The 27,218-nt window shown below is 44.4% G+C and overlaps 1 long non-coding RNA gene across 2 annotated transcripts in view; it reads left to right on the plus strand.

Annotated features, from left to right (window-relative positions):
• The window catches only part of LOC115468063, a 52,557-nt gene that overhangs the window by 4,192 nt on the left and 21,147 nt on the right, over window positions 1-27,218 (plus strand). For both annotated transcript variants that reach the window (XR_003941814.1, XR_003941813.1), the window contains exons 2-3: window positions 1,086-1,257; window positions 22,493-22,570. This is a non-coding gene — a long non-coding RNA (uncharacterized LOC115468063). The remainder of the gene's footprint in view (window positions 1-1,085; window positions 1,258-22,492; window positions 22,571-27,218) is intronic.

Consider the following 27,218-nt stretch of genomic DNA (forward strand, 5'->3'; position numbering starts at 1 on the left):
ATGTATTGCTGCGCTTTTCCACAAGCCGTCAGCAGTACACAAAGGGACCCTTTTACAAAGCGGTGGTAAGCCTATCACAGGCTTACCATGTGCCAATTTGGAGTTTCAGCCCCAGCGCACACCATTTCACGTGCTACAGAATATCAGACCTGATTATCTAGCACGTAATTACCCAGCGGTAATTTGGCAGTGCCATGCACTGCCCTGTTAGCATGGCAGCCTTACTGCCACCTCAATGGGTGGCGGTAAGCACTCCCCTCCCACATGGCTTTGCGGTAAGAGCAGTCTTACCACATGGCCATGTATTTTTTGAGCCTTTTTATCTTCTGTGGTAAAATGGGCCTCAATGCGCGACAAAAATGGTCCCCGCTGTTCCTGCAGTGCCCTTTTTACCATAGCTTGGTAAAAGGGCTCCAAAGTAACCAGTAATAAACTGCATACTTAAGTCACTAGGGGGGGTCTTTTGCTAAAGCTTAGCTCGAGTTATTTGCAGCAGGTTCCATAGGAATGAAATGGGCCCTGCTACAGGTAACTCGATTTCAGCTTTAGTAAATGACCCCCTAGGTGTCACTGTATATAGCAACCATTAAGAAAGCTATAGGGTTCAGTTACTTTTAGGTTTCACAAAATATTTATTTATTTATAGTATTTATATCCCACAATTTCTCACCCACGGGCAGGCTCAATGTGGCTTACAACAGTCTGTAAAAACATACATCAAGTTAGCAAACAATCAATTTCTTAGAAATGTAAGAGAAAAAGGGTAAAAGCAAAGAAGGGAAAAAGAGAAAGAGTTGTGGTGATCAATATGACGCCGTGACAGAGACAGGTCAGAAGTTAGAGATGCTAGGCGGGATTTGAGCGTAAGCTTTTCCAAATAAAAAGGTCTTGAGGCGTTTTTTGAAGGTCGGGTGATCAGGAGTAAGTTTCACCAATTTAGGTAGACCATTCCACAAATTAGCGCTAATATAGAAGGTGGATGCGTAGATGGTCTTGTACTTGAGGCCACTATACACTGGGTAATGGAGATTTAGGTACGAACGAGCTGACATATCTTTTTTTTTAACTCCATTCTTTCTCTCAAGACAGCACAAACCCAGCACCCTATCTTTCAACTGCTCTCATCTACCTGTCCACTATTCCACCTCTGCAATAAAACTTCATTCTCTTCAAATTTCCATCTCCACCCACCAATACAGCTTTCTGAACTACAAACTCCTTTGCCTTGGGGCAGTAACTTCTGAGAATCTACTAACGGTGAGTAAATTAGCTACATTTATTCAATAATAAATTAGTCCAATAAATAAGGTATCGTCTTATTTTCTTTTCTCTGTTTTGATTTATTCTATTTATTACCTACAAAATATTCAAAATGTAAATGCACATGTGAATCACTAACATGCATCCCAGTGGTGTGGGAATGGGAGAGGTGGTAATGTGATGAGAAATGCAGATGTAGCATGCCTCATGGAAATATTTCCAATTCTTCTGTTTATTTGTATGTGGGTCTGTCACTGGGAGAGTATAAAATGGGAAGAGGCTGTTTGAAAGAAGCAATTCTCTAACTGCTATATTTCTGTGCTGCAGAGGCAGGAACTCCTCCAATACCGATGCATTAGGCCATTATTTTTAATTAATTTTTTTTTTAAGGGGGACAAGGGGAACTCCATTTCTCTGGTATCCTCAGCAAGGTCAGTGTATCTTTTCACAGTTTCTGCCCCATGCCAAATTTGGTCCTGTTCTGTTAAATTTTAAGAGTTATTTTGGCCCCAGACAGATGTACAAATATTTTCAATCCCTTGTGTACCATTTCTTTCCAACATTCCTTTTAGGTTGGAAAGAATAAAAAAAGCATATATTGTTATCCATTATCCAAGTAAATCCTTTAGTTGTGTAAAAAAATGTGTTTATGACCTTACATGTGTTTTAAGTTTTCCTTCAGATTTGCAATAATCAGATAATTATGAGGCAGTTCATTAATGGCTTCTTTTACTAAGACGCATTAACGACAGGTCTCGCAGCCCACTTTATATACCTATGGGCTGCATGGCACTTAACGCACACTAAAAGGACCCCTAAGTTCACAATTATTAGAATACGGATGTGCTTTCACTTTAAAATGAAATGGAAATGAGATCTATTTCAATTTGGGGAATTTCTCCTCTGAAACTAGACAGAAAACAAAAAAAAGTATTTGTTTCTTAATTTTAGCACATGCAATAGTTTTAACTTGTGCTAAATGGTTTTAGCATATGCTTACCCCATTTAGCATGTGCTAAAAATGATTTAGGGGTCCTTTTACTAAGGTACGCTAATGGATTTAGTGCACGCTAAGTGCCATGCAGCCTACAAATATAATGGGCTGCATGGTGGAATTTAATGCATGCTAATCATTAGCTTATGCTAAATCCATTAGCGTACCATAGAAGGATCTCTTGGTATGCACTACAATAAAAATATGTATAAGATAAACATATTTTTTCATGCACGTCTCTTACATCTGAAATAATATGAATCATCTAACATGCATTTAACTTTCTTATTCAATGAGGTTGGAAACTAGTCTTAAATGGCTTCAGTCATTATGGCATCTATTTTTTTTTTTCAGCTGTCTCAGAAATGGTGTGCAATCCATTGTAAGAAGGTATTCAGGTTACATTATTTAAGCTAAGTAATTGGTATCTTCTTAGCTGTATCCATCCATTACATGCCCACATGGGACTAGGATGAAGGTCAATTTCAGACTGCACTGAAATTTGGAAACAGAGAGTGGGAGTGGGGATAATATTTAGTCTGTGGTAGTAAGTGGCTTGTAAGCTTCTCCCAGCCACAGCTGAACTAACCTCAGATATTCAATGCCAGGGTATGCGTGGCTCCCGGCACTAAACATCCGATTACGGGCGCTGAACCGAATGTTAACTAGGCACTGGCTAATATTCATACTAGTGCCCACTTAACTTGGTACATAACTTTAGGACAGACTTTTTGCTGAGGGATGAGGGGAAGGAGGGTTGCTGCAGGCCAAGCCCATGTGTCTCTGACACCTTAGGCAAATCATAACCCATGTGCCTCTGCCCTGCTCATAATCCAGCATCTTTCTCTTTCTCTTCGCCACCTCCTGGTGTCCAACATTTCTCCCCCTTCCTTCCCCCCACCTCTCAAGGTGTCCAGCACATCTCTCCTCCCCCTGTCTTCACTGCTGCCGAAGCTGGACCTGAACCAGGAGCTGAGCCTGCAGCAGCATTCCTTTAAGCATCTGCCCATAAAACATGCTCAAAGTCTGCCCCATCCTACTCCCTCTGTCATCCTGTCTGAGAAGGTGGGATGTAGCAGGCTATGGATGCTCAAAGGCCCATCACTGGCAGAGGGTTTACAGGGCTGTCCTTTGCAGTGTTTTTTGGCTGTACTAGCACTATGCTGCTGGCCCCTGAAGCCTGCTGCCCTAGGCAGGCACCTAGTCTGCCAAGTGATACAGCCACTTCTTCTGCAGGCTGAGGAAAATAACTTTATATGATGATGGACAGAGCTAGCAGCAGGCAGCTCCACAACACGTGGAGAGAGAGATTTTCTGCCCTATTAATAGATTTTCCATTTGAATATTTGGGCTGGAGAAGTCTGCTGCTATGAATGTAGCCATGTGCATTCTAAGTGGAATGTACTTTCCAGTCTGCAGAATTTACCCAGGTAGCAATTTAAATAGCTGGCCAAATTCCTTCAAAAATTCTCCTCCGGTCTATATCCTTTCAGTGGCACCCCAGAAAGCTAAATGTCATTTTCTTTCTAGATTCCTATCTCATTTTTTCATCTTTAATCTCATTCTTTGGATTGGTCCGCTGTGCACCAAAGACCACGGAGGATGAAAATAATTTAGTTTATTTGTTTGTGGTATATCGCCTTCCCTGGCACACAGATCAAAGCGGTTCACAAATAACAGTACAATTACATGGAAAGGAGCTATAAATGCGGTAGGAAAGGAACTCCACCTATACTGAAAACAAAATGCAATAAGAGAAAAAAAGACAAGAGAGAGGTAGATGAAAAAGACAGGTGAGCCTATAGACACCTCCCATTCCTAGGCTGTCAGTCCCCTGCTCTAACTGCTTGTTCACTCTATTTAAATCATGCAGTTGCACAGTCACCCTGCTCAATCACAAGCTGCTATTGGTGCCACAACCAGAGCTAGGTCCTGCATTTTTCCCTATGTTATTTCTACAGAGGTGAAGTGGAGGCGCGCACACACACATACACATATATATAAAGGATTCCATGGGCCATGCTGTGCATATTTTCTCAATTTGTTTATTACAAATTTGAGCAAATTTCCAAGAATAGCAATAACACTGAAGACTGGAAACAAAAATCACATTCAGATATCTATTGAGATTATACTGGAAAGTGAAAGAAGAGGCAGTATCAAAGCGGAATGTAAAACAACTTCCACAAAAATGGGAGGGGGGAAGCCATAATTTACAAAGAGAAAAACAGAAGGAAAAAACAACACAAAAGCAACAACATTCCTGTTTTAGTGAGGTCCCTAAAGCACACCCAGTGTGACATGCTTCCTGACACCCCTAATCCACCCACTGTGCTATGCTATGGCGACCACAGGGGAAGGCAATGAACAGTGAGCGATTTTTGTGCTAGAGGGCAACCAATACTTTCTTTTTTTCAGTTTCGGCCAAAACTGAAACTGCCACCCAAACTATCTGAAAGCTTTTGTCAGAAACCAAAACTAAAACCGAAACTCATCACCTGGTTTCAGCCGAAACCGAAAACTCAAGTTTGATTGCATGAATGTGAACTAGTGAGGGCCACTTGGGATTGTCAGAGCTTGCAGTCTGCATACTTCTGCTAAACCCACAGTATCCATGCCAGAATATAATAATTTAAATAATGAAAGACCGTATTTTAGCTCCAAACAAAATAGACTCCACATACGTGGACCACAGCTAGTGAAAACTGAACCTAAAAGCATGGTGCTTTTACAGTGGCTGAATTTGTACTACACTCGTAATGACAGCTGATGTCATGACTCTACAGAGAGGCTAATTCCCAAGGGGCTTATCATTCCAAAGACAAACTTAAATTCTTGCTAATTTTTTTTCATCAAAAGCATTTATTTGAAGCACTCTATTTACCATATAAACTACTGTGCAAGATCATAACTGCATTACATGTATTTGCAGTACAAAAAAAAACAAAAAACAAAGAGTAGCTTCCCAGGACTACCTTAGAATCCCTAATGGTCTAGTGGTGTAGTCAGGGCTGGAGCAATACCCCAGTTGCGGCAGCCATTTTGAGAGCAGAGCCAGAATGGGCAGGAGTAACTGGGGATCACTCCTGCCCCAACTACACCCCTAGACCATGATAGATTATAAGATAGGCCCAGGGGGGCCTACAGATTGTGGGGAAGGCACTTGGGAGAGGAAGGTCTAGAAAGATGGGCAACTCCTGCTCGGGGGGGGGGGGGGGGGGGGAGGGAGAAAAAAAGACACAAAGCAGAAGTGTTCGGCTTCCACCAAAAACATGACTGAAAATTAAAATAACCTTTTGACTGAAACCAAAACTGGGCAGAAAAAAGGATTTGGGGCTGGATTTTGTGCCGTAACCAAAACCAAAATTTGGTTTACCTTTATTTTGTGCCTCCATTTTCCCTTTTGCCCTCTGTGACTGCACCACTCACACAGCTCTCATGATGGCCCTGAACTGATGGAGCCATAAGGCTATAATAGATCATACAGGTTGTCTTTCAAAAAAAACTTTGAAGTTGGCAAGGTTAATAAGTCACAACTATCCTAATACATTGGTGCTTATTACAGGTTAAAACCCTAACTCTGCAGTTTGAAATCCATCTTCCAAAAAATACTCCTCTGTGTCTAACCTTTTGAGAACATATTTTTAATACTGTTCACACTTTAGCACTTTGAATTTGAAAAAATAAATCTCTTGGCTGATTCAGCAACTATTTTAACTGAGATGGGGCAGTGATTGAAGACAGTTATTGTGTTATGTGTGGAAGGGGATTAACCTTATAAATTCATCATATTTGGTTACTAAGGAACTGACAAGAATGGCTGATAGAATTATCTTCAAAGGTTACTTAAGCATAAGCTTGAAATAAATGAAGGCTCAGTTCCCAGCAGTTTATCATGTCTTTGTTTATGGAACCAATAGGAAAGGAAAGGAAAATTCATCATTCAGCCTGGAAAATAAGGGTGTTGGAAGGAAGTAGGCCCCAGCAGGTAGTTGTCACCCTCCTAATCTAGTTTCCAAATAGCTTGGAAATTATAGTGTAAATTATAGTGTAAATTGGAAATTATAAAGAAAGACATACTCAAGATCTCCCCGTCTGAAGAAACAAGGACAGGTTTCTTCCATCATCACTGCTATCCCTAAGGTATATTTTCTTCAGATCTGCACAGACTAAAACACTAAACATATTTAAACTTTTTAATGTAGCAAAATACTTATTCTTTTACAGATTTTCATCATAAAGAACGAAGGATAGTAGTGTTTACATGATTCATTATGCTGTTTTCTTGGGCAATTTGTGCAACCCTGTCATTGTTCATTTTTGTTACTGTTGAATGTGATGACATTGCTTAACCCTCATTTACTCATTTGTCTGTTTTCATAAAAGACACCCCCCTCCCCCAATATTTTGCGCTATTTAACAGGCCAAGAACAGCTCCTGGCTGGTTAAATAGCCTTAAGCCAGCTAAGCATTAATATTCAGTGTGAGAGAGCCGACTATCTCAGCTGAATATTAGCATTTAATGGTTAACCTGGTCACATGACATAGCCAGTTACCCCCAGATTCCATATAGTGCACTTAGATTTAGGCGCCAAAATTGGCACAGATTCTATAATACCACGCATAACTTAATTGGCTTAACAAGCTAATAAGCGCTGATAACAACACTTAACAAGCAATAATGAGCACTGATTAGAATTTAGACGCACAACTCGCTAAATGTATTCTGTAACGATATGCGCCGAAGTTATGCGTGGAGGCAAAAGGGGCATAGTTATGGGTTGGGAAATGGGTGTTGCATGGGCATTCCAAAATTTAGGCACCTAGTTATAGAATATAGCCAAGTGCACTTAAATCTACGCGCTGAGATTTATACCAGGTGTTCACTGGCGTAAAGAGATGTGAACAGATATCAGCATTGAAATATCAACTAAGTATATTCTATAATCGGCGCCTAAATCTAGGTGCCGATTATAGAATACGCTTAGTTGGCACTGATTTAAGCGCTGATTTTTTAGGCAGCATATATAGAATCTCCTCCTTAATGCCAACATTCATCAGCTGAGCAGCTAAATTTAGCAAGCAGATAGACCCACATAAATAGCAGGTCTATCTTTGGCCACAATCAGTCAATAAATATTGGCTTAACCAGCTATGTTCATAGCTGCCAAATAAACCCGGAAGTTCATTGCCAACCACGGAGTTACCCAGTCTGAATATCGGCCCCAGTGTAAACAGCTCTGATATGTCCAAAATCTTTGGGTCCTCTTCTGTTATATTCCATGGTGATATATATATTTAGATTTAGCCAGTGGCGTAGCAAGAGCGGGGAGGTAGGGGCGGTCCGCCCTGGGTGCACGCCGCTGGGGGAGTGTCGGCTCCGTTGTTTCCCTGCTCCCTCTGCCCCGGAACAAGTTACTTCCTGTTCTGGGGCAGAGGGAGAAGGGAACCAGAGGAACCGACGCAGCTCCAAGCAGGTAAGAATGCACTCCGTGGGGGGGGGGGGGGGGGGTCGTGCTGCACCCAGGGGGGGGGTGCGCAGCGGGGAAGTGCCCCGGGTGGCAGCCGCCCTTGCTACGCCACTGGATTTAGCTCACTCCTTTGGTAGCTCAAGTCGAGTCATATTCAGGTAGAGTAGATATTTCTCTGTCCCTAGAGGTCTTACAGTTTAAAGGCCTCATTTACTAATGTGTTAATACTTAAACGCCCGGATTCTTTATATGGCGCACAAATTTGGGCAGGCACCCACTTTGCATGCATAATTTAATTGAGTAAAGAGCCATTTAGTGCCAATGATTGGCTACTAACAATCAATTATTGGCATTAATTGGCAACAATTTGGGTTTATGCACACATCTTGCTAAGCGCTATTCTATAAAGCTGCATATGTAAATCTTTTAGGGACCCTTTTACAAAAGCGCATAAGAGCCTACGCACACCCAGCATGCGTTAAATCAGCATTACCACCCGGCTACCGCAAGCCCTTGGCAGTAATTCTGAATTCGGCACACGCTGAAAACACGCGGTAGAAAATATTTTCTATTTTCTACCACAGGGAGCTTACCCAGTGTTAAATGGCAGTGGGCGTGTGCTGCATGCTTACCACCCGGGTAGCGCATGAGACCTTACTGCTAAGTCAATGGGTGGGCGGTATGGTCTCATGCTGAAAATGGGCGTGCACTGGTTTTCACTTTGACGCACGTCCATTTTCCAGTCCCTTAAAAAAAGAGGCCCTTTTTTCAGGACGCGGTAAAAAATGGCCCGGCACAAGCCCAAAAGACGTGTTCGCACTGCCGCAGGCCACTATTTGCCACAGCTTAGTAAAAGGGCCCCTTAGTGTGTAACTGAAAAGGGGCGTGGCCATGGGAGGGACATGGGTGGGTCAGTGGCATTCACTAAAGATGTGCACACTGTTATAGAATTCAGGGGATCCGTTATGTGTGAGGATTTACACCAAGTTTCAGTTGGTTTAAATCCTTGCACCCAAAGTTGAGTGCTGATGCCGGCACTACGTGCTAGTCTATAAACGGTGCCCAACTCAGAGCACCATTTATAGAATAGAGCTGAGCGCTCATTTTTTTTGAGCAACCAAATTTGGGCGCCATTTACAGAATCTAGTCCAAAGTGTGTTAATTTGCTAACACACACTGGTAAATTAAGGCTTAAACGTGTTTCTGAGCCAAGAGTCACAAAGAATAGCTGTGGGAGTTGTACCTTGGCTTTTTCATTCTCAATCTGATGCTCTTCTGTCATTTGCAAAGATTATTTCCTCTTAATTCCCCATAAATTGTTGCTCAATAACACAGCTCCAGTCTTCTTAGACCCGTGAGCCTATTCAAGAGGAAATTCAGATATAAAAAAGAAAACCCTTTCTGAAAGGAGAGCTTTCCTGAGTTTGATTTTTTTTTTTTTGTATAGTCTCACAAATCTAGCACATGCTAGGAAGTCCTGTCTTATTTCATAATTTTTAAAATGTATTTGATTATTTTAAATAGAAAATATAAATGTATCTCACAAAGGTCAGCTATGATTCATTGATTATAGAAGACACTTTCCTTTTCTCCATGAAAAACAGCAACTGAGCATCTGCATGATAAGGTATTCTGCCACAATGTGAATTTTCAGAAGCTAGACAGAATGTCCCAACAGTCTTTCCTCTGCAAATATTTCACCCAGCACAATTTTTGAAGAAAAGCTGTATTATTGCACAGCATTACAATTACAACCTTTTGTTCCTGTTAAAGAGGGACTATATAGAAGAAAAAAAAGTCTTTATCCATGACTGAAATCCATAATGTAAGTTGGTGTCCTGCTCGTGGGGTTTTGTACACTCAGGGCCTCTACAGAACACCAGTTTCTTTGCAGTCCTCGCCCCACTTTGCTCTCAGTGTGCACACTGTTCTCTAAAGAAACACGTTGTGTTTAAGAGGAAGGGATGACCCTTCAAGGCCTTGGCCTAGAGATCCCTTCCGTCAGTGACGGTACGGGTGCTCCAACTCTCTTTACTGAATTTAAATGCAAAACAATAACTGCATTGAGGTAGCCCTTCTGTCTTTAGGTTATACAGCATTTAAAAAATGATGCAGGCCCCACTGTCTTCTTCTGTCTGTATCTATGATCCCCTTTAGTATTTTTCATTCATTCGAAGTAATAGGTCTGGGTTCAGGGACAAACCTATTCCCTTCTGAATCAGACTCTCCAAAGAGGACTATCTTGTACATTTTACCTCCTCTCTAGTCTAACTCCTGAGTGGGCTTCTTTCTCCTAGTCCTGTCAAACTGAAGGCCAAACTGCTGCACCACTCCTCATATAAATACCCACCCCTCTACCTGCTAAAACCTTTGTCTTGTCGCATTCACTTGGTGCTGGACACAACAAAAAAGGTCAAAGGAGTCTTCACATATACGATAGAAAATGTAATAAGGGAGGCCCAAGGGCTGAGCCCTACCCACATGCTTTTCCTAACAATACATATAACTACACCACCACCAGTCACTCTCTAAGGGTCTCTGACTTATATAATGGCGGACAATACCAGTGCAGCCATCCCCTAGAAAGAGATGCTGTAACCAGATGCTGTACATCTCCTCTCTACTCTGACCTGGTATGGACCTGGGGCTATCAACATACAGGACCAGTGAGAGTCTTGCAAGGTCCTTTATAATGTTTTGCAGTTTTCCAAAATATATTTTGTACCACAATTTTTCATGTGGACAGTATAGGTTTGGTTATAGTCGTGTGATGTCTTTGTGACTTCCATATATTTGTTATATGGAAACTGTTTTCACACCTTCCTGTATAATTCCTGGAAAAAAAGATAAAATGAAGGTCTCAGGGATACATGGCAATGTTTGTTTCCTCACAATGTGATTAGATGCTACAGAGATATCACTCTGTATGATCTAAGTCCTTCACCCTGCCCGATCCATTCCTCCCCCACCCCCCACCAACAACTAGGCACCAAAAGATTTTTTTATTTTCAGAGTTGGCATGGGGAGGGGGATGCAAACAGCAAGTTGCCATAGGCCTCCATACTACAGAGGGTTCCAAGCCTACCTAAATCTGAAGCAGATACACCCTGCTGATGGGGCTGTCTTCCAAATTCCTGCCCTGGGCTCTAGCATGTTTACCACAACCCTTGTTTATATAGGGATGGTTCATGGCAGCAACATAAAATAAATTCACACCAACTTTAACAACAACATTGAAGAAAACAGGGCGTAGCCAGATGGTCAAATTTGGGTGGGCCTGAGCCCAAGATGGGTGGGCATAGAATTCACTTCCCCCCCCCAATCCCCCTCTGGTTTGCTCCTCTCTCCACCCTTCCCTGCCCACAGACCCCAAATATTAAATAGCTGAGCAGGCGGGGATCCCCAAACCCTGCTTCCTGAAGATTTCCTCCTCCTTCTCGAGCAGCCAGCACTCTTCCAAACGGCAGCCGGCAGCTCTTGCCTTAAACTGGTGCTGCTACCGGCTTCTCGTGCATGCTCAGCGCTTATGCATGTGTGAAAACTGAGCATGTTTAGAAGGGCCAGTCTCCAGGCATATGCCGCTGGCTGACATTTGGAAGAGCGCTGGTGCCCAAGGAGAAAATCTTCCGCTGGCAAGGTTTGGGGATCCCCACCAGCCACAGCAAGAGTGTCACAATTTTGGGTGGGCCTGAGTCCAAAGTGGGTGGACCCTGGCCCATCCAGGCCCACCTGTGGCTACGCCACTGATCATAACTACTACAGCTTAGCTATCAGAGAATTGCCCACACCTTGGCTGCTACACGCAGCACATATGACAGTAATATGGCTTTTCTCTCACTTTGACAACATCCTACTACTACTTATCATTTCTATAGTGCTACTAGACATCCTGCATATGTTTCATAGATGGCTGTACTCACTTCCAGTCTTTTCATCCAAATGCCTGCTCAATGCCTTTGGGTTACATCACCAAATGTTTTGTTAACATTAAAAGGAAGTCATATCGTTGGTATACCCCCCCCCCCCAAATTACCATTCCCCTTCTGATGACATATCCTAATAAATCCTAATAAATAAATATCCAAGATGGCAGCATCCAGAAACCCATATACAAATGAAGCAATTTCATCAAGATGTATTTATAAATATATATTCCGTCCAATCCACAGTTCTTAGCAGATTATAAAAGTACATACATAATTTAAAGACAAATCAGACTTCACATCATCACATCATAAAATAACTCATTAAGGGGGCCTTTTACAAAGCTGCGCTAGCATTTTAAGTTCACGGTAAAAATCAGCTGGCCTTAAATGCTGTTTTCCACCAGGTAAGCGGCCCACAGTAGAAAATAGAAAATTATTTTCTACCGCAGGATTTGGCGCATACCAAATTTGGAATTACCGCCCGGCTCACGCGTTAGCTGGGTAGTAGTGCCAACTGGCACATGCTGTATGCACGTAGGCCCTCCCGCACCTTTGTAAAAGGGCCTCTTAGTTAGATATAGACTTTTAGAAAAAGGAAAGAAAATGATTATCATTTATTTTCAATTATCTAGAGAAACAGTACTTTTAGGTATCCTGAAGAACCTAGGAACACATAAGCTTTTAGGGATCATACATACATAAATAAAACAAGGAAATTGTTTTTCTTATTTATTTAGGTGGTCTTTTAAAGTGCACTAGTATTTTTAGCTCATGCTAAAAATCAGCTTGCGCTCAACACTGAGACATCCATAGGAATATAATGAACATATCAGCATTTAGCGTCGACTGATTTTTAGTAAAGGTCTTGAAGCTGAAGTTAGTCTGGGAACATTCCTTCTTTTTCCAAGGTCCTAAGATCTGGAATTAAATTCCAGCTTCTCTACGGACCATTGAAAACTATATCACCTTTCGTAAAGCTTTAACATCACATCTATTTTGATTTATTGTATATTTACTGATATTGTAATCCATGTCTCAATAAGATATCTTTTTGATTGTAAACCACTTTAAAGTTATGGTTATAAGTGGTATAGAAGTGTCTGTATAGAATAGAATAGATAAAGACCTGAATGGTCATCCATTCTGTCCAACAGGCACACTCATTATCAAGCCATGATTAAACCAACAATGAAAGTGATATAAAATACTTGATCATTGTCTCTCTTTGGCATTTCTAGGACATAGACCATAGAAATCCTTCTGGCCCTGTCCTTAGGTTCCAACTACTGAAGTTGTCGTTGAAGCCCACTCCAGCCTACCCAAATGTTACATTTATTCAGTCAATATCAGGGTAACTGAAATCACCCATTATTATTGTGTTCCCAAATTTGTTAGACTCCCTAATTTCTGATAACATTTCTGCATTTGTCTGTTCACCTTGGCCAGGTGGATGGTAGTAACTGCTATCACTATCCTTTTCCCCTTTACACATGGAACTTCTATCTATAGGGATTCCAAGGTGTGTATTTTATCCTACAGAATTTTAGTCTATTTGATTCAAGGCACTGTTTAACATATAATGCTACCCCTCCACCATTTTGATCTACCCTTTCACTGTAATATAGTTTGTACCCTGGTATGACAGTGTCCCGTTGATTATTCTAACTCTCCCATCTTATTTCTTAGGTTTTTGGCATTTGCATATAGGGAGGGAGAGGTAGAGGGAGAGATAATGTATTTGCCATGTGGAGAGCGAGGGAGAGATGCTGAATCCACCAGGTGGAGGGAGAGAGAGAGAGGGACTGAAGAAATGTTGGACTTGCTGGGGGAGTGGAGGGAGAGGGAGAGATTCTGGATCTGCTGAGGAGTGGGGAGGAGAGAGGGGACATGAGCAGGGCAAGGGAGGGGTATGGAATAGGGCAGGTTTATGGGTTTACTATAAAAAAAATTGGCAACCCTACCTATACCTGGAAAGTATTTTGGTTTTAGACTATACCAACTAATTTACCTAGGTGAGCCACTAGAGGTCTCTACATTATGAAACGAACATATGACAAAATTTTCATTAGGAATGGGCAATTGGAAAATTTTCACTTTTTTTCTGGTTTGATATGAATGTTGCTAAGAGTGCACACTTTTCTTAAAGAGTGTGCGCTATATGCACATAGGGATAGATTCAAGAAAGTGCGCCAACATTTAGGAGCTGGAATGACGTGTATAAGCACAAATTCTATAATAGCAGTTCCACGCAGAACTGCCGTTATAGTAAACTATCGTAAGTTCTCGGTTTCATGCCCAGCTTTAGGTGTGAGCACTTACACTGTGTCAAAGGCTGGTGTAAGTGCCTGCACCTAACTATTCCAAATATCCACCACTATTTAGGATAAAAATGTATATTGAAAAGAAAGCAATTCTTAGCTTATAGACCTCAGCAGCACCACTCCAAGCTCTCAAACGTTCATTGCTTTGAGCTTGACGTGCTCACTCGTCATCGGTCTTTAATATAAATACTATTCAGTTATTTCAGTTATAATTTCAAAAAAAAGTTCAGCTTCAGAACTTAGCTAATGTTTAAACTGTTTTATTGACGACAATCACATTACAAGTTAACTTGGAACATTCATACAGCATAAATCAATATACAAAACAACATTCCAACAACATAGTCAACATCGCCAAACACTTTTCCCCATTTTTTTTTTTTACTCCCCCCTCCCCTCTTTACAATTATTATCTTGGCAAATGTTAACATGAAATGTTAAATGTCTTTTTATCTCTAAGATCACTAACTTTACAATAACTCGATAGATGACATAATGTTTATCATAAAACACCAGAAATCTAAACATCAAAACTCTGGAGCAATGCCAAGCTTTTAGCAATATACACCTTACTCAACCCCCCACCCAACCCCTCCCCCCCCATGTTGCTTGCCTGTTCAGGGCGTATTGATGTGACATAAAGCGAGCGGATTCAAGTGGCAACTCTCTTGTCTCCACATGTCTAAAAATGCCCCCTTACTCCACATCGTCCATTCCAGCAAATTGAATGGTCTCATAAGTCAAGGCACCAAGACCCATGTGAAGCTGCAGGCGACAATAATTTATGCAGAATCCTAATCTCGCTAGTACTCAATATCCTCTGTACCCTACACCCGCCTCCCTAGGCCTACTTACAGACTACCCCCTCCCCCCTTCTCCCCTCTTCCCTTACAAGCAGAATACAGCTCTGAACTAAACCTACCATTCCAGGCTACCTGCACTCCCCCACTGTTCCCCTCGATTTACCCAGCATTAATAAGCAAACTACGTCCCCTCGGGCTAAGAATTTGCAAATATGGCGTCCAAATTTGAAGAAAACGCACTCTGCGTTTAGGTGATTGTTTTGAGTCCCTAGCCTCCCAAGAGGCCAGGAGATGCACCTGATTGCGCCAGTGCCAGTATGCTGGCCCCTCCGATGAGATCCAGTATTGCATAATGCATTTCCGAGCTACCAAACTCAGCTTCCTGCATAACATTATAGCGGGGGCACTCAGCGGAGCAAACGCTCTTGGTTGATCTAACACAAACTGCCTCTCCGTTCCTTGAACTCTATTCCCCAATCGAATCAAAAACCCTCTTACCCTCTGCCAGAACATGCGCACCTTGGGGCATTGCCATAGTGCATGATATAATGAGCTGGGACCCCCTCCACATTTAGAGCACTCCGAGCTGTCCGGCCCCAACATATGAGCCAGTTGTGCTTTAGACATATAACCCCGAAGGACCACTCTGTAGCCACATTCCCTCAGTCTCTCATCTGCTACCAACGCCCGGATGCCCTTCAAGGTAGCTGACACATCCCATGTTACTAGTGAGGTCCCGAGGTCTTGTTCCCATTTCCGCTTAAGGTCAGCATATTGCGTCTGGGGCCTGCGCCTAGCCAGGGCCCCGTACAATGCTGATACTGATTGCTTCTCTGTCTGCAACTCCTCAAAGAAGACCCGGAGTAATTCCCCCATCCGCCCCTTCAAAGATGCTTGATTCAGGGATTTCATATAATGGCGGACCTGTGCATAGGCAAACCTGTTGCCCCAAGCTGTTCCCACTTTATCCTGAAGAGCATCAAATGTCATCATTTCCCCATTTTCCAATAGCAGATGTTCCAATCTGGTGATACCCAGCCCTTGCCATCTACCAAAGGTCGGGTTGTCTAGCCCCACCTCAAAAACTGGATTACCTACAATTGGGATTTGATCCGTAACATACGGCTGACCCCCCCATCTGCCGCATCCACCACTGCCACGTCTCCCGAAGGGGCTGTAGTATTATGCTTTTTTTTAATTTAGGAGGGAGCCGGCTACGAGGTAAATGAAGCAGTGCTAATATATCATATGGAGCAAAAAAGGCTTCCTCTAAGTCTGTAGGTGTATAGTATTGCGTGGCATTAATCACATCTCCCAGGTGACGCAACAAACACGCCTGATTATATAGAAACATGCCTGGGATACCCATTCCCCCCTGCCTCCAGCTCCCTATTAACATGTTCTGGCGAATTTTAGGCTTCTTGCCCATCCAGCAAAACCGACCAAAAAGACGCATCATCCGTTTCAAATCAGTCCGCGTCAACCGCATAGGCAAGGTTTGTAGAACATACAACCAGGGCGGAAACAGTACCATTTGAACTACATGTATCCGTCCCATTAATGACAACGGAAGGCTCATCCAGGAATCTAATTTAGCCTTAGTATGTTCCAGTAAGATCTGAACATTTAACCGATATAAGTCTGAAGTATTCATTGTAAGTCGAATACCTAAATATTTGAAAGACTCTCTAGCCCACCTCAATGGAAAGTCAGGCTCCCAGTCCCTTTGATTTACCTCTGGCGAGGCCAGAGCTTCAGACTTGTCCAAGTTAATCCGGAAGCCTGAGTAGTCTCCATATTCACGGAATGTTTCCAATAACGTGTCTAAGGATTCCCTTGGGTTTGTAAGATGTACCAAAATGTCATCTGCAAATGCTGCGATCTTAAACATGTGGGTCCCCACGCCAACTCCCCGGATTAATGGGTTTGCCATGATATCTCTGATAAGGGGATCTAAAACAAAAAGAAGAGGAGATAAGGGGCATCCCTGTCTCGTACCTCTCCTGATAGAGAAACTTTCCGACTCAATCCCGTTTACCCTCAATGTGGCACTAGGGCTAGCATATAAAGCACGAATTGCCTCGACAAATCTTCCTGAAAAGCCGTAATGTTGCAACGTATCAAAAAGAAACTTCCAGTGAACCTTATCAAAGGCCTTTTCTGCATCGAAGCTGACCAACAGCGATGCTACCTTTGTCTGTGAGCTGTGCTGTAATGATGTCAATATTGCCCTCAAGTTTTTACTCACCGCCCTTCCTCCCACAAAACCCACCTGATTTTCATGAATCAACCGAGGGAGCAACCTCGCCAGTCTATTAGCCAAGATTTTTGCCAACAACTTGGTATCATAATTCAATAAAGAGATAGGCCGATATGATGTCGGCTCTAGCGGGTCCCTCCCCGGCTTTAGCAAGACTATTATTTGAGCCCTATTCAAGTCAGGGGGTATCCTCTGTCCCTCTATTAATTGGTTCAAAAATCTAGTAATGGCGGGTGTAACTCCTCCTTCCATCAATTTATAAAATTCTCCTCTTAAACCATCAGGTCCCGGGGCTTTCAATCGCGGGCTACGGGCTATGACCATACTAACTTCGTCCTCAGTAATTAGTTGATTAAGGCTATCTAACTCTTGTGGTGTGAGCTTTGGTAAGGCTAAGTTTCCTAAGTACATCTGATTTAATAGGCCTTCTTCCTCTGGGGGAGCATACAACCCTTGATAAAAGGTCCGAAAGGTTTCACAGATTGCCCTATCTGATGTGTGTATGCCTCCCCCCCTTTGCCGTAGTGCCAGAATGTTCCTAGTCCCTCCCCGGGGGGTAATTAGTTTTGACATCAACTTGCCTGTTTTGTTACCATGTTTATAAAGCATATACCGATAGTAGAGCTGTGATTTACGTGCCCTCTCCTGCAAAAGTTCATTCAAGGCGGTTTGAAGCTCTAACACTTGCTGTTTATCCCCTATCGCATGTGTCTCCCCATATCTCTTTCGCGTCTTACAAAGTTGGTTGCTTAAGCGCAAGATCTTTCTATCTCGTGCCTTCCTTACAAAACATGCGTGGCTTATAACTTCGCCTCTAAGAACCGCCTTAGCCGCTTCCCAAAACAATATCGGATCATCTATATGATCTTGGTTGTGAGTGCTGTACTCCGCCCAGCTAGCTTGTAATCGACCCTTAAGCACTGGGTCTGAGCTAAACTCCAGGGGGAATTGCCATTTATGCATCTGTTGGGTCGTACCGCTTGGTATCCATTCTATCTTAACCCAGGCGTGATCTGACACCATATATTTCCGCCATTGTCACTTCCCCAAACATCTGACGTGATGTCAGAATGTAGTCGATTCGTGACTGAGTTGAGTGGGCCCGTGAAAGATGTGTATAGTCTTTCTCACCTGGGTGCAGCACCCGCCACACATCAACCAGGCCCAACAACTGACTCAATTGCAAGAGGCCTCTATTATTATAACCTAAGGAGGCCGTCTCCGGAGCTGATCTGTCCAAAGAGGGGTCCCAAGCTGCATTAAAATCACCCCCCATTACCATAGCTGTGTGCGGTTGCTTGAGCAGAAAGTTAATTAAGGTTTGAAAAAACTTCCGATCATATCTATTCGGAGCATAGACATTACAGATTAGCAGTTTCTGTCGTCCAACCACCACTTCCAAGAAAACATAACGGCCTTCGGCATCAATCAGAAGTGGGTTGATTACAGAGGCTATGCCCTTCTTCAGAACTTAGCTTAATAAAAGTTCTTGAAGAACAGAATCAGCAAGGGGGTTAAGCCTTCAAGAACATTTGGATATTTGGAGCAGTTTATTTAGGTATCTATTTGGGACATTGATTGGACCTGGTTTGTGGGTATTTTGTGCCTAACTATTGGCAGTTAGGCATGTAACTCCTAGTATTCTATAACTTGTGTGCCTAACTCCTAGGTATGTCCCTGACTTACCCATGCCCCTCCCATTGCCACACCCCCTAGAAGTTGTGAGCAATAGAATTTACATGTACAGCTTCTAGAATATTAACTAAGTGTAGTTGTATGCACAACTGCTAATTAGTTCAAATGTATGCCAATAAGTGGCTGTTAACTCCAGTGAACAGCCAATTATTAAAGTTGTGTGCACAACTGACTTCATTCTATCAATTGCATGTGCAAATTTGCACACTAAGGGCCCTGTTTACTAAGCTGCGCTGTAGGTGCACTAACATTTATAGCGCATGCTAAAAATTAGCGTGCACTAGATACCCATAGGAATATATGGGTGTATCTAGCATTAGTGGGCGCTATTGCTAGAGACACATATGTATTCCTATGGGTGTTTCTAGTGTTAGTGCACGTTAATTTTTAGCATGCGCTAAAAACGTTAGCACACCTTAGTAAACAGGGACCTAAGCCTAAATTTGGGTGCACATGTTTAAAGAATTAGGGGGATTTTATTGCATTTTATGTTTTTGTTTTATTCGTTTCAACAAGGAATTTTGTAAACCACTTTGATACTCTCAGGCTTATTTTCGAAAGAGAAGGATGCCCATCTTTCGACACAAATCGGAAGATGGGCGTCCTTCTCACAGGGTCACCCAAATCGGCTCAATCGAAAGCTGATTTTGGGCGTCCCAAACTGGTTTCCGTCGCAGGGACGACCAAAGTTCACAGGGGAGTGTCGGAGGCATAGCAAAGGCGGGACTTGGGCATGCCTAACACATGGGCGTCCTCGACCCATAATGGAAAAAAAAGGGCGTCCCTGACGAGCACTTGGATGACTTTACCTGGTCCTGTTTTTCTTACAACCAAGCCACAAAAAGTTGACCGAACTGATCAGATGACCACCAGAGGGAATCGGGGATGACCTCCCCTTACTCCCCCAGTGGTCACTAACCCTCTCCCACCCTCAAAAAATATCTTTAAAAATCTTTTGTGCCAGCCTCAAATGTCATACTCAGGTCCATCACAGCAGTATGCAGGTCCCTGGAGTAGTTTTAGTGGGTGCAGTGCACTTCAGGCAGGCGGACTCAGGCCCATCCCCCCCAACCTGTTACACTTGTGGTGGTAAATGTGAGCCCTCCAAAACCCACCACAAACCCACTGTACCCACATCTAGGTGCCCCCCTTCACCCCTAAGGGCTATGGTAGTGGTGTACAGTAGTGGGTAGTGGGTTTTTTTTTTGGGGGGGGGGTGGGGGGATCAGCACACAAGGTAAGGGAGCTATGTGTCAGGTTTTGTGAGCCCTTGGGTCCAGGCGGAGTGTGGAGGTCCAAAGTAGAGACCGTTCCTCCGTTGGACAGCCGATCAACCCCTAGTCTTCACCTGCGGCGACCGCCATTCCCTGGGAGTTGAGCCCCCAGTTGCAGGCGGCCAACAGGTCTTCCGGAACCGCGGGGTAGAGCAGGCTGAGGGCCGCAGGTGGTGCAGAGGGTTGGAGGACTGGGAAGGCCACACACAGCGCTGAGTCAGGAAACCAGCCAAAGGCAGCGCAGGCTGCAAGCAAAGCAGTTATCAGGTCCAAAGCAAAGTCTCTAAGCAGACGGCAAGCAAAGCAATAGTCAGGTCCAAAGCAAAGTCTCTAGACAGGCGGCAAGCAAAAGCAGTTGTCAGGTCCAAAGCAAGGTTCAAATCAGGTCAAGCAGAAGGCAGCGACAGGCAAATCACTCAGACGCACAGGCAAGTCTACAAGAGTAGAAGCCGAAGCAAAGTTTGTAAGGAGGTGCTGCCTTTAAATAGTCTCCATCATTAGGAAGACAACTGTCAGCTGGCGAGAGGCAGGGAGGCAGAGGTCAGCTGGTAGAGAGAGAGCCCCTGACAGGTCAGCTTGCAGGAGGAGGCTGAGTCCAGGCCCGGCTGGCCAATCCAGAACTTCGGAGGCGTGGCTACGGTTCCTGACCCCCCCCCCCCCACCGCAGCCGAAAGAGAGGAGCTTCACAGGAACGCCTGCGCGGCCAAGATGGCTGACATCCCGCACGGCTGCCCGAGCATGACACCGACCCCATCCCGACGGCCGGAGGAATCCGCGGATTGGGAAGAGGGCGTCTGCCCGGCCAATGTGGCTGACGACCGTCCTCGCTAAGGCGGAGCCGAGGAGCGGACCGATCGGGAGGAGCGCCGAATGAGAACGGGTGAGGGACGCGACACTATGTATCTGGGAGCAATTTATGCAGTCCACTGCAGTGCCCCCTAGGGTGCCTGGTTGGTGTCCTGGCATGTGAGGGGGACCAGTGCACTGCAAATGCTGGCTCCTCCCATGACCAAAGGGCTTGCATTTGGTCGTTTCTGAGATGGGCATCCTTGGTTTCCATTATCGCCGAAAATCAGAAACGACCAAGTCTAGGGACGACCATCTCTAAGGATGACCTAAATTTCAGGATTTGGGCGTCCTCGACTGTATTATCAAAACAAAAGATGGACGTCCATCTTGTTTCAATAATACGGGTTTCCCCGCCCCTTCGCCGGGACGTTTTGTGAGGACGTCCTCAGCAAAACTTGGGCATCCCTTTCGATTATGCCCCTCCACGTGTCACTGTGGTATATTGAATTTTACAAATAAATAAATAAATAGGGTTTGCATGCATGAACCTTCGTATTTGTGTATGCGCAGGCGTGCAATATCAGGAAACAGTGCACATATTACCAGCAAACGACATTCATTGGAAAGAACTGCCCATCTCTAATTTTCATTACCTACTAAATTGGAATCTCCTTAAAGCATGCTTTCTGGGTTACCAATTTTAATATTGATCATAAATGATATTGCATTGAACTGATAAAGAGATATTCCTGCTGTTTCTGCACATATGGCAATGACAGCACAAAAGTATTTCTACTAATAGACTAGGGCCCTGTTTATTAAGCTGCGCTGTAGGTGCGCTAACATTTTTAACATGCACTAACACTAGAGACACCCATAGGTGTAAACAGGGCCCTAGGTTTACTGGCTTTGAAATCACAATGGATCAATAAATAAAATAAAATACAAAAGATGATAAATCGAAAACTGAGAGGAGGAAAACACTGAAACAAAGAATATTGGAAAAACATACCCAAACTATTAAACCTGTATTGAAATGAGCATGTGCTAAGTGCCATATGGTCCATAGCTATAAAATAGGATGCACAGCATTTAGCATGTTCTAATTCCATTAGCGCACACTAAGCTTTAGTAAAAGGCCCTCAAAGTGACTTGCCCAAAATCACAAGGCCTTTCAGCACCAGAAGAAGGATTTGGACCCTGTTTTTTCTAATTCTTAAACTTAGTCTGCTGCTTTAATTATTAAGAACATAAGAATAGCCATACTGGATCAGACCAATGGTCCATCTAGCCCAGTATCCTGCTTCCAGCAGTGGCCAATCCAGGTCACAAGTACTTGGCAGAAACCCAATTAGTAGCACCATTCCATGCTACCAATCCCAGGGCAAGCAGTGGCTTCCCCCATGTCCATCTCAATAACAAGCTATGGCCTTTTCCTCGAGAAACCTGTCCAAACTTAGATACGCTAACCGCCGTTATCATATACTCCAGCAATGAGTTTCAGAGCTTAACTGTTCTTTGAGTGAAAATAATATTTCCTCCTATCTGTTTTAAAAGTATTTCCATGCAGTTTCATTGAGTGTCCCGTGGTCTTAGTACATTTTAAATGAGTGAAAAATCTATACACCTCCACCCGTTCAACACCATTCAGGATTTTATAGACCTCAATCTAACCTCTTTATCCTTTCCTCATACTAAGGCACGCTTCCACTGTAACACCTCCAAGATGCAAGACAAGAAAATCCTTCCATCCAACAGCAAGAAAGAAAATGGGCAGGTAACTATATTCCTTTCCAAAAGGGGAATAAAAGCTATGAGATCCGGTATTATGAAAAATTCATAAAATGTCAACAATAGAAGGAACTTCAAAACAGATATAATAAGTAATTCAGAGAAAACAATAATGAGATTGGAGGATATGGCTGGTGTAGGAAAGAATCCTGCTACTAAATTAGAAACCAGTTTAGACCTACAACCAGCGACATCTATCACCTACTCCCTGTCTTTTTCCTCTCCCCCCCTCCCCCCCATTTCAGATGGACTAATACAAGCAGGGGCTGGGGTGATTGGCTGGTGCCAAATTCAGCCTGAGGTTATGGCTGTCCTTCCTTGCATTAGAATGAGGCAACTCCTTACGCTTTCTTGCACCAGGGCTGTTGAGTGTTTTATTTCTACACTTTTCCTCCCATGGAAGAGGAATTAAGGATCAGGAAACTATGGAAGGCCAAATCTTCCACCTGTTTTTGATATCTTTATTTTATTCTGTTCCAAAGTAGGTAGCATGTGCCTGAATACTTTCACTATGCAATCACTCTAATCACATTAAAAAGCAAGGCTGAGTTATAGATTGTGTCAAGGCTCTCAGTCTTATTTTTCTGACAAAAACAGAATATATACAGTGAAGAATACTGCCACAAGTTATACTTCTGGGGGAATTCTGTGCAAAATGTTTGAAAATTCTGCACACAATTTTTAAAAATTCTACAAAATTCTGTATTGTTTATTTGTAGTGTTTTTTAATGGGATTTTCCCATTATAAGGCCTGAAATTCCCTCCTGCCTTTTCCCTCAGGCTCCACCATCCCCAATTCCATCTCTCACTTCAACTACAGTTCTCTCCCCCTCTGACTCCCAGCAAGACCCCTAATTCTGTCTGCCCCCAAAGTCTTCTCCCGCATGCAATATCCCCACCTTTCATTCTACTCCCTCCCCCCCCCCCCCCCCCCCCACACACACACAGGGATTCATCCTTCTTATTCTTTCTCTCCCCAGGTACATCCCCAGCTATCATTGTATCTCTCTCCCACCCTCCCAATGGCACACCCTCTTTTATCTCCCCCCCCCCCCCCACCAGTGACATGCTTTGTTTCTTCTGCCCCTACCCCCATGGCACAGTCTCAGCTTTCTCTGCCACCTCTCCTATCCCCATAGTACATTCTCAGCTTTCTCTGAACCCCCCCACCCCCCCCACAAATCACCATGGCACTCTCCCAGCTTTCAATGCCAACGCCTTCCTCTGTTGCTCTGCCTACTCCCACCTTCCTATGTCACATCCACCTTGTTCTGCTCCCCCTCCCCATGGCAAGCCAACTTGCTCTGCCCCCACCCTCCCCATGGCAATACATCTTGCTCTTTCCTAATACCCACCCTCCCCATGGCACATTCACCTTACTCTTCCCCCCCCCCCCCCCCCCCATGGCATATTCACCTTGCTCAGCCCCTCCTCTCCATAGCATCTGCCCCTCCAACCCTCCTCATGGCACACTGAGCCAGCATCAGCTGCTCTCTTCCCTTCCACTGCAGAGATCGCATGGCAGGAGGAGAAGGAGGACGTGAACTGTTGCACATTGGGTCACTTCCTCCCCTCCTCTGGCAGCTTAGACCTAACTGATTTTGTGAACCACATGGGCCTTCTTACAGCTCCACATTCACACAACTCATAAGCAGTCTGTTCCAAGCCAGCAGAAGAGGAAGAAATGACCCAATATGCAGCAGTTCACTTCCTCCTCCAACTGCCCATCATGCAAGATTGCTGCGGGGGAGGGGTAGAGAGACCGAATGACCACACTTTGAATTTTGCACAGCAAGTGTAGAATTCTACACGTTCTGTGGGGGTGGGGAATTCTGCACTGTGCAGTTGCACACCCCGGGAGTAAAGCTACATCTGTTCAGATAAGAATTTAAGGGATTCTTCCCCCTCCCCCACCCCAGCACTATTATTTTACCAGTAGCCCTGTTTCCACTGAATCCTTAATACAGTCGTTCTCAACCCAGTCCTTAGGGTACACCAATCCAATCAAGTTTTCACGATATCCATACTAAATATGCATTAGATATTTACATACCAAGGAGGCACTATATTCAAATCTATCTCATGCATATTCATTGTGGATATCTTGAAAACCCAGGACTAGATTGGAAACCACTGTCTTAATGTTGAAAAATGCTTTAGCTATATACATTGGATGGTAAACCCAACCAGGGCCAGTATTAAGCATGCTTAAATTCAGGACAAATGTTTGTGAGGGATCCCTAAAGCACACACCAAACAGGCTGGATCACCTTCACCTTCATGCATGTTTAGGATCCCCTGTAGCATGGGGATCCAGGGCAACTGCCCAGTTTAACTCTCCCCCCCACAACCCACCACCACCACCTGTCAGCCTTGAGCTAAAGAAGCTATAATTCAATTTATTCTTAAAGCTGCTAAAAGGATAAGAGGGATTGATTTTGCTAATTTTTATCTTTACCATCAATCCTTCATATTGCATCAGTGGCGTAGCCACAGGTGGGCCAGGGCCCACCCACTTTGCACTCAGGCCCACCCAAAATTGTGATACTCTTGCTGTGGCTGGTGGAGATCCCCAATCCTTGCCAGCTGAAGATTTTCTCTCCTTGGGCAGCCAGTGCTCTTCCAAATGTCAGAAGGGGGGGGGGGGGGGGGCGTCCTGAGCTGGAAACATGCCCTGTGCGACACGCCTTCTAGTGATTCCCACCCGCCCACTGCATCAGAAGCAAGCAGTGGAGGCAATGGTTGGGGGCGCAGTTTTAGAGCGCCTGCCTTCTTTGTGCCCTCTGTGGCTGCACCAGAGGTGGATTGACCATTCGGGCAGCCAGGCAGTGTCCAAGGGCCCAGAGGCTCCAGGGGGGGGGGCGTCCTGAGCTGGAAACATGCCCTGTGCGACACGTCTTCTAGTGATTCCCACCCGCCCACTGCATCAGAAGCAAGCAGTGGAGGCAATGGTTGGGGGCGCAGTTTTAGAGCGCCTGCCTTCTTTGTGCCCTCTGTGGCTGCACTAGGGGTGGATTGACCATTCGGGCAGCCAGGCAGTGTCCAAGGGCCCAGAGGCTCCAGGGGGCCCAGAGGCTCTGCCTGGTTGCCCTTGCCCGCCGCTGCTGCTGCTGCCACACACTACGGCTACCCTGGTGGTCTAGTGGCCACTGCACACTACAGCTGCCCTGGCGAAGTGATGGTTCTCTGACCCCGCTGCTGCCTGTGTCCTGTGCTGGCTCTGCGGTTTAAAATGGTGGCTATGAACTCTCGTGAGACTACTGTGAGAGGTCGCAGACGCCATTTTAAACAGTGGAGCTGCAGCAGCATGGAAGAAGGTGGGAAAGGGGAGTCGGAGGGACACACTGGGTATTAGGAGGGTAGAAGGGGAAATCGGAAGACATGCTGGACATAGAGGAAGGTAAGGGCTGCAAGGGTGGTGGTAGCATGTGTGGGGGGCGGCAGTAGCGTGTGTGGGAGGGCAGCGGTAGGGGGGTGCCCAGAGTACTCTCAGTCCACCCCTGGACTGCACTGCCTGCACATGGCTTGCTTCAGCCATGTGAGAAAGTCCACAATATTACTGTGCATTTCTTGGGTTGGAACCTATACCCCCACCCCCGTAATAGCAAGCAATTCTGAGCATGCTGTCTCTCAGTGCTGGTTTATTTAAAAAATGGGACTATAACAGAAGAGTAATGCAGGTGTAATAGAAGATACATGCAAGGTTTAGAATACAAACACTTCTTGTTTAGGGTTAGGCACAATCCAGGATCAGCTTATCAATATATCTTCCTTTTGACACATGGACACAGTAGCTTTCAATAAGACCTTGATAATACAGCAGCAAACAAGATTTTAGACTGCTTTACATGTTCAGTAGCCCATGGCTCCACACACTCCTTGGCATCCTAGTCTGTAAGCATGCACTTTTACCTGCGTTTAGAGAGATGTTCAGGGGGGCAGGGTTTGGGCAGAGTTATTGTGTATGCTTATGCTTTCAGATTAGAAAAAGTGCACAACATTTCACAGCAAAACTACCTACATCAAATATCAAGTGTAACTGTATGCTGGTAGTTTTGCCAGGGTCATTTTCAAAGTAAACTTAAGGACCTGTTTATTTAGCTGCTCAAACAGTTAGAGCAAGTGGTAATGACAACCATGCACTCAAAACAGCCAGTGCACTAAAAGTCCCATGACGTGATATCTGCGTAGTGTGGTATGGGGCAGGAACTAAATGGGTTATTTTATATTTCACCTTTCAACTTTATTTGATATACTGCCAAGTCAATTCAGATCTAAGCAGTTCAAAGCTAAAATGTACGAGGGGGTTGAGATCAGAAAACACTAGTGTAATAATATTAATACAATCAAACATATAAATGGCGAGTGACCGTACTCACCCGCAAATGCACAGTAGAGACTATCCTCTCTGTCCCGTCCCTGCGTCAATATGTGATGACGGGGGCGGGACAGAGAGGGAAACTGCGCGAAGGGGAGGGAGGGAACCGCCGACGTCGCCGCCGCCCCCCTCCACCGGCCCAAGTACTCTCTTCGGTATTGAACTTACTTCGCCGACACGCAGCAGGCAGATCAGCTGAGCTCCCGTCGGCCTTCCTTCCCTGCCTGTGTCCCGCCCTCACCGACGTTACGTCACA

The sequence above is a fragment of the Microcaecilia unicolor genome, chromosome 4 (assembly GCF_901765095.1).
Source record: "Microcaecilia unicolor chromosome 4, aMicUni1.1, whole genome shotgun sequence".
Classification (NCBI taxonomy): Eukaryota; Metazoa; Chordata; class Amphibia; order Gymnophiona; family Siphonopidae; genus Microcaecilia; species Microcaecilia unicolor.